Consider the following 12,153-nt stretch of genomic DNA (forward strand, 5'->3'; position numbering starts at 1 on the left):
GCCAGGGTCTTGCCAGGAAAGAGATGGCACACTCAAACTGGGTAACTGACCAAAGTTGAATAAAAGAACAATTTATAAAGGTGTGGGCAGGGCTTAGTGAAGACCAGAGAAGGTAGTGCAGCTCCTCTGGGAGCTACACTATACTACACTAGAGTATTTGCTGGGAGCCTTTGCCCTCCTTGGCTGAAAGGGGCAAGGAAAGAGGGTGAACCCTGAACCTGGTGAGAGAGCTGTGTGGAGATGGTCCTAGGACAGGAGCTGGCTGTTGCGAGACAGACACAGATAATCTGGGTGGCCAGCAGGGTGGAAGCTGGACACGAAAGACTCTGACCTCCTTCTCCTCCTGCCTTCAGTGGTCCTGCTGGTGCCTCAGGTTGACTGAACCCAACTGGAAGCTTGCTGCAGTCGACACAGGCCAGTCTCCCAGGGAAGAGACCAGGGTGGAGAGGGTGGAAGAGGATCTGGAGAGAAAATCAGAAGAGATCAACCTATGGCCACATTAGTTTTCTGTGTTTTGAGGGTTCAAGTAGTAGGCTGTCTCATATCCAAGGAAAGCCTGGGTTACTAACTTTAGCCCTGCTAAGTGCCATTTCCTCCAAGAAGGATTCTTCCTAAGCCCAGGCAGAGAGAGCCTTGCTATCTTTTGAACATCTCTAGTACTGTGTTTGTCCTAGTCGTTAAACACTAACAGATACTGCTTTGGATTCAATGTGAATGAAAACCTCTCTATTAAATTTTTAGCTCCTAAGGCAGAGTTGGTATCTTGTTCATATTTGTTTCCTCCAAAATGCCTCTCACTATGCCTTGTTTCAACTTTTTTCATTAAAAGTTTTCTGTTTTTGTTTTTGAAGAGGCCAACCAGACAGCAGCAGGAAGAAAAATTATGCCATTTCAGATACGACCAGTGTTTGCCTCCTGTTTTCACTGTCACTGAGATGGTCCAGTCTCTACCTGGATGGAAATGGCAGCATTTTTTTTTTTAACATCTTTATCAGACTATAATTGCTTCACAATGGTGTGTTAGTTTCTGCTTTACAACAAAGTGAATCAGCTATACGTATACATATATCCCCATATCTCCTCCTTCTTGCATCTCCCTCCCACCCTCCCTATCCCACCCCTCTAGGTGGTCACAAAGCACTGAGCTGATCTCCCTGCGCTATGCGGAATCTAAAAAAAAAAATGGTTATGAAGAACCTAGGGCAGGACGGGAATAACGACATAAAGACGCAGACATAGAGCATGGATGTGAGGGGACACGGGGAGGGGGAGGGGGAAGGGTAAGCTAGGATGAAGTGAGAGAGTGGCATGGACTTATATACTACGAAATGACAGCATTTTAAACATGATTCATGCCACCATCCTTCCATGCAGTCTCTAAAACATACAGCAGCAAGAGGAATCATAAACTTGGAACGGTATTCAGGTGATTATCTCCCTAAATGGTATTGATATAATTGTTTCCCTTGTTCTGAAGTCTCTTGCTGCTTACCTGCTTCCTGCCTTAACTGTTACTCCCAGATTATTCTCATCAGTTCTTTCCTCCAGCCAGATTCCTCTTTCCTCATTTCTCATTACCTCAGGCTTTTTGCTCCAGTTCAACAAAGTTGCTTTCTGGCTCCTCAGCACGAAGAGCGTAATTTGCTCTGGTCCTTCATATGCATCTTGTTAAAGGTCTAGCACACTCTCTTTTTACCTCCCTGGGTAAAAAGGAAGTTGGTGTTGCCTTGAGGAGGCGGGCAAGAATCTCAGCAGAATTGTAAAAAACGACTTAGTTTCCCTAATTTTGCGCTTAAGTTTTTGAATGTTGGAATCTGTAGGTAGTATTTTAGGCTTTTCCTTAAAAATTTAAAAAATCTTCCTAACAGGATTATTAGTGTAGGCTGTTGCATATTGTGGATCGTGACTGTGCTCTCAAACATATTACTTCTCCAATTCTGTTTATTTGTAAATTTTATAAACAGATAGTTAACTTTTCCATCCAAATATTGGTGAAAGCATCAAAATAGACAATTTATTATAGATTGAATTTGATCAATTAACCAACACTCTGTTATCATTATTCATCTAGCTACTAAATTCACTCACTTGTAATATTATCCATATCACATTTCTCCATGGAATTAGTAAGTACATAATTAAAAGTTTCAAAGGTCTTGCTGCAACCCCAATATAACATTTTATGCTGGCCTGGCAATTAGGAAAGGATATTAGGTTAACTTGCGTGGGTTTTTCTTCCTAAGGCCCAGCTGGCTCCTAGTCATTAATACTTACAAATTTCACACACCCTATTAATGATTTGTTCAAGTTTATTTTTTGCCAGTGGTTGAAATAAACTTTCTAAATCTGTAGCTTCCAGAAAATATATTTGGAAAACAGAACGTTGGCTTGATAATCTTGTCTTTTGCCATTCTCTTTTTTTTGTTTGTTTTTTTTGCGGTACGCATGCCTCTCACTGTTGTGGCCTCTCCCGTTGCGGAGCACAGGCTCCGGTGCGCAGGTTCAGCGGCCATGGCTCACGGGCCCAGCTGCTGCGCGGCACGTGGGATTCTCCCGAACAGGGGCACAAACCCGGTCCCCTGCATCGGCGGGCGGATTCTCAACCACTGCGCCACTAGAGAAGCCCTGCCATTTTCTTTTATTAACTACAGTGTCTCAAATGCTGATGTTTATCTTGCATTGCACTTGAAAATTCTTTTAGTATTCAGGGATAAAATTCATCCTGGTTAGATCCACTTGAACTGAAAGCAAGCAAGCTCTCCCTGCCCCCCCGCCACACACACACACACACACGCACACACACACACACACACCCCTAAAAAACTAACTAACCTGATGGAAGCTCTTCAACTCTCATGTCACCAATTTTTGATTTCAATTCTTTTTCTTTAATCATGTAAGCATTAAACTTACTCTCTGTTAGACTCGACAGTAGTCTGTCTGTAAGTTAAGATGAAAAATTGGATGCTATCTAACATCCACTGTGAGGGAAGAGTAGCTATCAAATTCAGGCACTATGTTTAAGTCTAGCTCTGAATTTGAAATTCGAATTATTTAAAGACCCTTTTACTTACAAGGATACTGAAAACACAGAAATGAATTTGTTTTTAACAGAGGCTCCTTATTAAAACCCATACTTCTATAAAATGATGTCTTAGATTTGTTGAAGAGGTAAAGGAGCTTCATGGTCTTCATGGTGATGTATTCCTACTCTCATCTTAGACCTGAGAAAACAATGAGTGAAGGGGAGTGCCAGTCTAAACCCCACCTGACACCAGCTCACTCTCTTTGCTACAGTGTGCTTGTGACCTTATGTGAGGAATTAATAAGTGGATAGAAATAATAGCAAGCTAGCTATCACATATCTGTTATATTCCTCAAACAGATTTGAAATAAACTTTGGAACTCTTGCATTTTTTATTATTTAAAAAATTATTTACATATTTATCTTACCTTTTGACCCCTTTCACCCATTTCTCTCACCCCATCCCCTCCACTTCGGGCAACCATCAATCTGTTCTCTCCATCTATGAGGTTTTTTTAAAAATGATTTTACATATGAGAGATTGTACCATATTTGTCTTTTCTGACTTATTTCACTTACCATAATGCCCTTGAGGTCTCCCCATATTGTCACAAATGACAAGATTTCATTCTTTTTTTATGGCTGAATAATATTTCATATATATATATATATACACACACACACATACGCCACATCTTCTTTATTCATCTGTTGATGGACACATAGGTTACTTCCATATCTTGGCTATTGTAAATAATGCTGCAATGAACATAAAAGTTTGTATATCTTTTCCAGTTAGTGTTTTCGTTTTCTTCAGATAAATACCCAGAAGTGGAATTGCTGGATCGTATGGCAGCTCTATTTTTAATTTTTTGAGGACACTCCATACTGCTTTCCACAGTGGCTGTACCAATTTACATTCCCAGCAAAATCAAACCAAAAGTGTTCCCTTTTCTCCATATCTTGCCAACGCTTGTTATTTCTTGTCTTTTTGATAATTCTAACAGGTGTGAAATGTTGTCTCATTGTGTTTTGATTTGCATTTCCCTGATGACTAATGATGTTGAGAACCTTTCATGTACCTGTTGGCCATCTGTATGTCTTCTTTGGAGAAATGTCTGTTCAGATCCTCTGACTATTTTTTAATTGGATTTTTTTGTTTTGTTTTGTTTTTTGCTACTGAGTTAAATGAGTTCTTTATGTATTTTGGATGTTAACCCCTTTTCAGATATATGATTTTCAAATATTTCCTCCTACTCAGTAAGTTGCCTTTTCATTTTTTTGGTGGTTTCCTTTGGTGTGCAGAAGCTTTTTAGTTTGAAGTAGTCCCACTTGTTTATTTTTGCTTCTGTTGTCTTTACTTTTGGTGTCAGATCCAAAAACTCATCATCAAGACCTATGTCATGGAGGTTACCACCTATATTTTCTTCTAGGGGTTTTATTGGTGTCAGGTGTTACATTGAAATCTTTAATCCATTTTGAGTTAATTTTTGTTACTGGTGTAAGTTAGTGGTCCAGTTTCATTCTTTTGCATGTGGCTGTCCAGTTTTCCCAACACCATTTATTAAAAAGATTATCCTTTCCCTATTGTATATTCTTGACTCCTTTGTTGTAAATTAATTGATCATATTTGTGTGGGTTTATTTCTTGGCTCTCTATTCCATTGATCTATGTGTCTGTTTTTATGCCAATACCATACTGTTTTAATTACTATAGCTTTGTAATAGAGTTTAAACTCAGGGAGTATTATGCTTCCAGCTTTCTTTCTCAAAATTCCTTTTTCTATTTTGGGGCCTTTGTGTGTTTTTGAAAAGTTTATCCTATCCATTTTTGTTTAAAGATTATTCTCCTTAAAGCAAAGATGAAAGAAAAATGAGAGACCTAGTTCTCTCTATTCTGTTATTTGTTAGTAATGTATTCTAGTGTAATAAATGGTTCCAAGTAGTGAGCTTCTTGCTTTTTTTCTTTGTTGTGTCTATATTGTTTATAATCTCCTCACCCCTCAAACAATGACAACAAACCAAAAATTCCTACAATAAACCAAGCCAAAATAAAAATTAATAATAAAAAGAAAAAAGTAAAAACAATCTTCTTCAAGGTTTGGTTTGGAAGGTTTGGCTCTGGGTAGTGAAGGCCCAGAGAGCAGGGCTTCTTCTAACCTGACTCTGGAGTTCACATGACATTCAGCTATTTTTGTAGTGTTTATTCTGCTCTTTTTATGCACCTTTAAAATGTATTTAGATGACTTTTAAGTGTACTAATAATATTCTTCTTTTGTGGGTTAAGAATAAAATTGTAGTTGTCCCAAGAGCCCAGACATGTAATAATAATAGCAAGCATTAGCAGAGAGGTGTTCTCTTGACTCTATTTACCCAATATCAGTTTGATTAGATAATATCACCATAGCATCATTTACAGGTCATAGTATTAGTTACTTCCTTTTTAATTTTACCTCTCAAAATTTGACTCTTTTGCTTTCCTCTCAGTTCAAGACAATAAAATTCCAAGTCCTATTTTAAAAGAGTCTTTCAACTATGACATCTAAGGAATTTAGCATAAAGAAAAAAGTATGTGCACAGAAAGGTTATATTATGCTATGCACCTTCATTTGTGTTATGTTTATTGGTGTGTGTGTTCTAAGTTTGTATCTTTGATCCAGTTTGTTGATTTTTGTAAACAATGACCTTGATATGGTAAAACAGTAGAGTTGTGCATTCATTAAAGATACTAAAACACAGCTGCTGAATAGGAGTACTTGGTCTTCTCAATGATTCTACCTCCTGATACAAAATTACTGGAAACTACATTTTTTCTTATCAAACTGAGCACTGAGGAACAATTTAATAATGTTTTCAACTGTAAGAAAATCTTCTCAGCAGAGTGTGGTGTTTGTTTATCGTCCATTTTCTGCTGAAGAAAGAAGAATTGATGTTGAATTACACCTGAAGGACTGAAATATATTTTAAGGAATAAGCCTCAACAATGAGTGTAATTCAATATTAGAAGGATATTAGAAGGAAATTCTATCTGCTTTTGGGGAAGTCAGGTGAGGAGAGAGAAGGTAGAAGTGGGGTCATTGAGAGATAGTATTTGGGGTGAGAAATTATATCCTATAATTTTCAGAGGGGCTTTCCCGATAGGCTATATTGAAAGAAGTTTAAACTCTCTCTGGGAATTCAAGGAGGATATTGGAGAGAGACTGGATAACAGCATTTTAAGATCTTGGTTAATATTACAATTTTATGATTAACTAATCCTTTTAATAATTCAGTTGCCAGTCTATTTTACAGAAATCACATTTTCTGTTAAACCAAAGCATCACTTAGGTGTTGAACACTGTTATGCAAAAGGCTCTTTTGGGTTCATATATTGCTAAATTCAGGCATTGGTGTTTAACAAGTGAAACTGGTTTAAATATGATTTTCCAAGGTTGAAGGTGATTCAACTTTTTCTTTTGTTTTTCATATTTAGTGTATCTGTCCTGTATGTTAATTCCATAGATGGCTAGTGTTAAAGATGACTGCTTTCAATACTCAGGGTGGGTTTACTTGTGGAACTTCTTCCACTACACCCAAACTCCCAACTTCCTGTCTTATTTTGTAGAAGTTTAAGATTACTACATGGGAGCTAGTCTCCATGCATAGTGTTTAAGGCAGTCTCACACACAGCAACTATTCTATGTTGATCATGTACTATCTGAAATCCTCCAGGCTATATAGTAATATCTAGTACCACCCTTAAACTCAGACAAGAGAGACCCCTTCTTTGGGTTTTGTTATGGGCTGAATTGTGTCTCCCCAACTCCCAAATTCATATGTTGAAGTCCTGATCCCTAATACCTTGGAATGTGACTGTATTTGGAGATAGGGCCTTTAAAGAGGTAATTAAGGTAAAATAGGGTTAGGGCAGGCCTGAATCTAATATGACTGGTGTTCTTATAAGAAGAGATTAGGACACAGAGAACATAGATAGAGGGACAGTGAAAATGTGTTCATCTGCAAGCTAAGGAGAGAGAACTCAGCAGAAACCAACCCTGTGACACCTTGATTTTGGACTTACAGCCTCTAGAATTGTGAAAAAATAAATTTTTGTTTGTTTAAGCCTCACAGTTTGTGACATTTTGTAATGAGAGCCCTAGCAGAATAATATCAGTATTATGATTCAGAGTGACTCATTCTGGCTCTTCTCCTGCCATTTATCTTTGTAAGGGACTAGAGGTCTGCAGGACCGAGGGGACATGCCCACTTGAGAGATGGGACCATCCGGTATCTATGCCTGCCTTCTAAACTACGTATGTGGGCCTAGACCCTGAAATTCTATAAATAAATGGCCTCGGTCCCCTTTCAGGGCTTGAGTGGGCCTCTTACCCTTGTCCGTTCTCATGAAGGCAGATCTGTCCACTAGAAGTTGTAACCTTTGACCCAGGCTATAGCTATGTAAGAGGATTCTGGGGGAGCTTGAACAAGTGGGCTGGGGCATCCACACACAGATGTGCAAGATCCTTTATTCTAAATGTGCAGGAATGGGCTAGGGATGGAAAAGGAAGGGGTGGGGGGAAGCCCTGTATGGGATGGAGGCAGAGAAAAGGGAACAGTTCTCTTAGAGTCTTTGTGTTCTGATGTGGAACTTTGAGGACTGTGAGAATTATAAATTTGAACCTGTCTTTCCAGGTTTTGGTAAAGGTATATTTTTCAAGTAGCAGGATATATTTTATTTAGAGGTTTGTAAGCTTCATGTATAATTTTAAATATTTAATTGTATGTTTTGCAGATCTCCATTTGTACTCTTATCCAGCCTCCACAATATGTTAGGCGTGGGTCTGGTATCACCAATTCTTCTATTGTAATTTTCTTCTCTCCATGTTAGAAACAATGTAAGGAAACTGGATTTGTGGTTGATATGAACAGTATAATCAAATAATATATGTGAACTTAGTTTATGCCAAGTTTGAGGAGAGATGTGAAGACTTTAGTCACTGAAGTCAGAGATACGGGCAGAAGGAATCCAGAGTGTTGGCACCTGGAGAAAGGAGGTACCGTTTATATGTCCAGATTTCTGGGTTCAGATTACCTTTGATGACTTTTAACTTCCGTAATTTTGGACCATGATTGTGTCAGCTCAGGTCCTCTAGGAAACATATGTTAAGATGAAGTTAGAAGTTTCAGAAATTTATTGGAGAAATAGCCTGGGGAAGAACAAGGGCAGAGTAAGCAGGTGCACGTAGGGAAACACTTCAGAAAATGCTATTGCTCTGAGACTGTGAAGGGAGAACGGGAGGAAAGAGAAGAGGGTAAAAAGTGCTTCAAATTATAGAGCAGTTCTGAGAAACCTCAGCCAGCCCTATGGGGAGCTCCAGTGCACAGGATCCATAAAGGAGTCCTGATTTGGGAAGAAAGGGACAGGCCCTAGTACCCCGACCAGGCCCAGTCATTGGCCGGGAACTGCTGGGGAGGGCATTGCTTTCAGCTCAAATAGTGTAACGATTCCTGAAGGTGTTATAGCTATTATCAGCAGAATGCACTCCTCACGACAGGTTCTTACTTGGAACAAGACCTGAAGGGGACACTACATGGCTGTTACATTTATCATTTTTTTCTGATTGCAAGTATAATTTCATATTTATCATGAAAACTTTCTAAAACTAAAATAAAAACCAAAAAGTTTCAGAGCAAGTAAAAATGACCCATGATTCCATCCTGCACGGATAACCATGAACATTTTGGTAAATGTATTAGTCAGGGTTTGCCAGAGGAACTGAGAAAACAGGTTATATATATGTGTGTGTGTGTGTGTGTGTGTGTGTGTGTGTGTGTGTGCATGTGTGCTTTATGTATGTTTATCATAAGGAACTGGTTCATGTGGTTGTGTAGGCTGAGGAGTCCCACGGACTACCATCCACAGGGGAATGCAGGAGAGCTGGCGGTACAGCTCCAGTCCAAGTTGGAATGCCTGGGAACCAGGGGAGCCAATGGTGTCATCCCAGTCTGAAATCTGAGTACAGAAGAATACTGTTGCAGCTCAAGCATTCAGGACGAGAGAGAATTCCCTCTTTCTCCATTTTTTTGTTCTATTTGGGCCCTCAACAGATTGGATGATGTCCACCCACATTGGGGAGGGCAATCTACCTTACTCAGTCCACTGATTAAAATGCTAACCTCATCCAGAAGCACCACCATTATTATAAAGAAATAATGTTTAATCTGGGCATCTCATGTCTCACTAGAGTTGACACATAAAATTAATCATCATGGTAAATATCTTTAATTATAAAGATGCTTAAAAATTAAATTCATATTGTATTCATATTGTATATATTATTTGGCAAACAAGAATTTTCATTTAGGCATTCTATATTTTCCATGTTTCCACATGTCATTAAATATTCTTCTCCAGCACAATTTACTGATTACATAGTAAAGCATTTTATGACCATGCCAGAATTTATTAACCAATTTATTTCTTATTTTTGAACATTTAGTTTTCTAGTTTTTCCCTATTTCTATTAAAAATAACATGATGGGGGCTTCCCTGGTGGCGCAGTGGTTGAGAGTCCGCCTGCCGATGCAGGGGACACGGGTTTGTGCCCTGGTCCGGGAAGATCCCACATGCTGCGGAGAGGCTGGGCCCCTGAGCCATGGCCGCTGAGCCTGCGCATCCAGAGCCTGTGCTCCGCAACGGGAGAGGCCACAACGGTGAGAGGCCCGCGTACCGCATAAAAAAAAATAAAAGAAAAAATAACATGATGAGTATCCTAGTCTACAGTGATAATAAAATAATTTACAAAGATGGAATTTTTTGGTCAAAGGAAGTTTCATGTTTAAGGACTTTTGCTCAGTGTTGCCTGAATGCCTTCCGGAAAGGTTGCAGCCATTTATGCTTCTTTCTGAGTCATGTGAGAGCTACCTGTTGCCACTCATCCTAGCTCACCTGTGGTCTTTTTTTTTTTTTACATTATATTTTAACCCAGAAAAATTAAAAACTCCATTTGCATCTTCAACTTAAACCTCTTTCTGTGCTTCTTGACACTCTCTATGTCCTTTATAGTCTTAACCCATTTGCAGTCTGAGAGGATAGTCATGTTAGTGACTGCTCAATCCCAAACAACTGAGTATTGGACTGAGAACAGAAGAGTAGACTGGGGCCCACCACAATGAAGTGATTTGCTCAAGATCACTGAGCTTGTTGGTGACAGCTTGGGTATCAGAACCCAGGTTTCTCAACTCTTGTCAGTGTGTTTTCTCTGTACTGGTAACTAATGGATAAACTTTAAGGAAAACTTGGAACTTGGACAAGTTTTATTTATTGAACACAGTTTTACATAGTATTTCTTATGTGCCAGACACCACTCTAAGTGCCTTAGAAATATTTGACTCATTCAGTCCTTATAACAACCCTATGAGGTGTAGTATTAAGAATTCTACTTTGTATATGAGAAAACAGGCACAGAGAGGTTTAGTAATTGCTCAAGATCACACAAGGTAAATGGTAGAGAATTTGAACCCAGGCAGTATGGCTTCAGAGATTATTCTCCATTCTTTAAATTACAGGATATAGAAAAGAGAGCTAACTTACTAGCATGTTTTATCTTTTATCTGAAAATGTATGTTTTCAGAATGTCCCATGTGCAATGTTGTTACAGAAAGCGATTTCTATTAGTTTTGTTGGAAGGGACTAATGGTGTTTATGTTCTACTCAGACACTGCCTAGTATTTCTTTGTTTATTGTGGATCTGTCCCATCATTCATCAGTAAGGGAACTAGTCTGTCTTATTCACTGCTGAGCCCCAGGTACCTGGCCCTCAATACCTGGTACAGGACATAACAGGTGCCCCAAAGCATTATGTGATTTAATGTTCAGGGAAATCTCTCTCATGAAGCTTTGATTGAGACCTAAATGCACAAAGGAACCAGACATACAGCTATGTCAGGATAGAGTTAGCTGGAAGAAGGAAGATCAGGTATAAATACCCTGAGCAGGAACATGCTTGACATGTTTGGTGGACATAAAGAAGTTTCTGTGGCTGCAGCACAGGAAGTGGTGGGAGATGAGTTCAGAGCAGTGGGTGGGATCCAGTTCTTGTTGTGCCTCATGGGCCGACACAGTTAGGAGTTTAGATATGTGTTACAAGTGGAATGAGTAAATTTTGCGTGGTTCTAAGCAGGAGGGCAGTACCATCTGAGGTGGGCTATCAAGTGATTTCACTGGCTCTGATGCAGTGAAAGGATTTCCTTCAAGGGTAGCAAGCAGTAGGGACGTTTCTAATCCAATCTACTTCATTAATGTTAATTAAAAATCTGCCGTCAGATCGTGTTATGATGTTTTATTTACATAAAATCGAGTTCAGAATGATTTCTAAACTTATTTTGAAAGCGCAAAATAAAGTGTCCCTAAGAAATTAACTCCCAGTCCCTCCATCTCCTTAGAAAGGCAATTGTTTATCAAAGCTTCACTGAGATTAGCAAATGATCTTAAAATTCGATTTCACTGATGAACCTAGGGGCAGGACAGGAATAAAAAGACGCAGATGTAGAGAATGGACTTGAGGACACGGGGAGGGGTAAGGGTAAGCTGGGACGAAGTGAGAGAGTGGCATGGACATACATACACTACCAAATGTAAAATAGATAGCTAGTGGGAAGCAGCCGCATCAAGCGGGGAGATCAGCTCGGTGCTTTGTGACCACCTAGAGGGGTGGGATAGGGAGAGGCGGAGGGAGATGCAAGACGGGGGGGATATGTGGGGACATATGTATATGTATAACTGATTCACTTTGTTATACAGCAGAAACTAACACACCATTGTAAAGCAATTATATTCCAATAAAGATGTTAAAAAAATTCGATTTCAATCTTTATTTTTCCAAGTATACTAGAATCAACAGTTTTATTTGCCCCCCAATACTCTTTTTAATATTATTTTATTGGAAACTTTAGCATTAGTTACTGTGTTTTTATTAAAATGTGAAGTATAGTGTGTAGCCCTCCTTTAATTTTCTGTAGGTGGCATATCTATTTAAAATATATTGGGAAATTTATTAATACATTTGAATAATTCTGAATTGAATATATCAAATATGAATACATTTAATAAACAGATTTATTGCCTTAAGTATAAAGATATTGTATGCT

This window comes from Neophocaena asiaeorientalis, unplaced genomic scaffold, assembly GCF_003031525.2.
Source record: "Neophocaena asiaeorientalis asiaeorientalis breed wild unplaced genomic scaffold, Neophocaena_asiaeorientalis_V1.1 scaffold218, whole genome shotgun sequence".
Taxonomy (NCBI): Eukaryota; Metazoa; Chordata; class Mammalia; order Artiodactyla; family Phocoenidae; genus Neophocaena; species Neophocaena asiaeorientalis.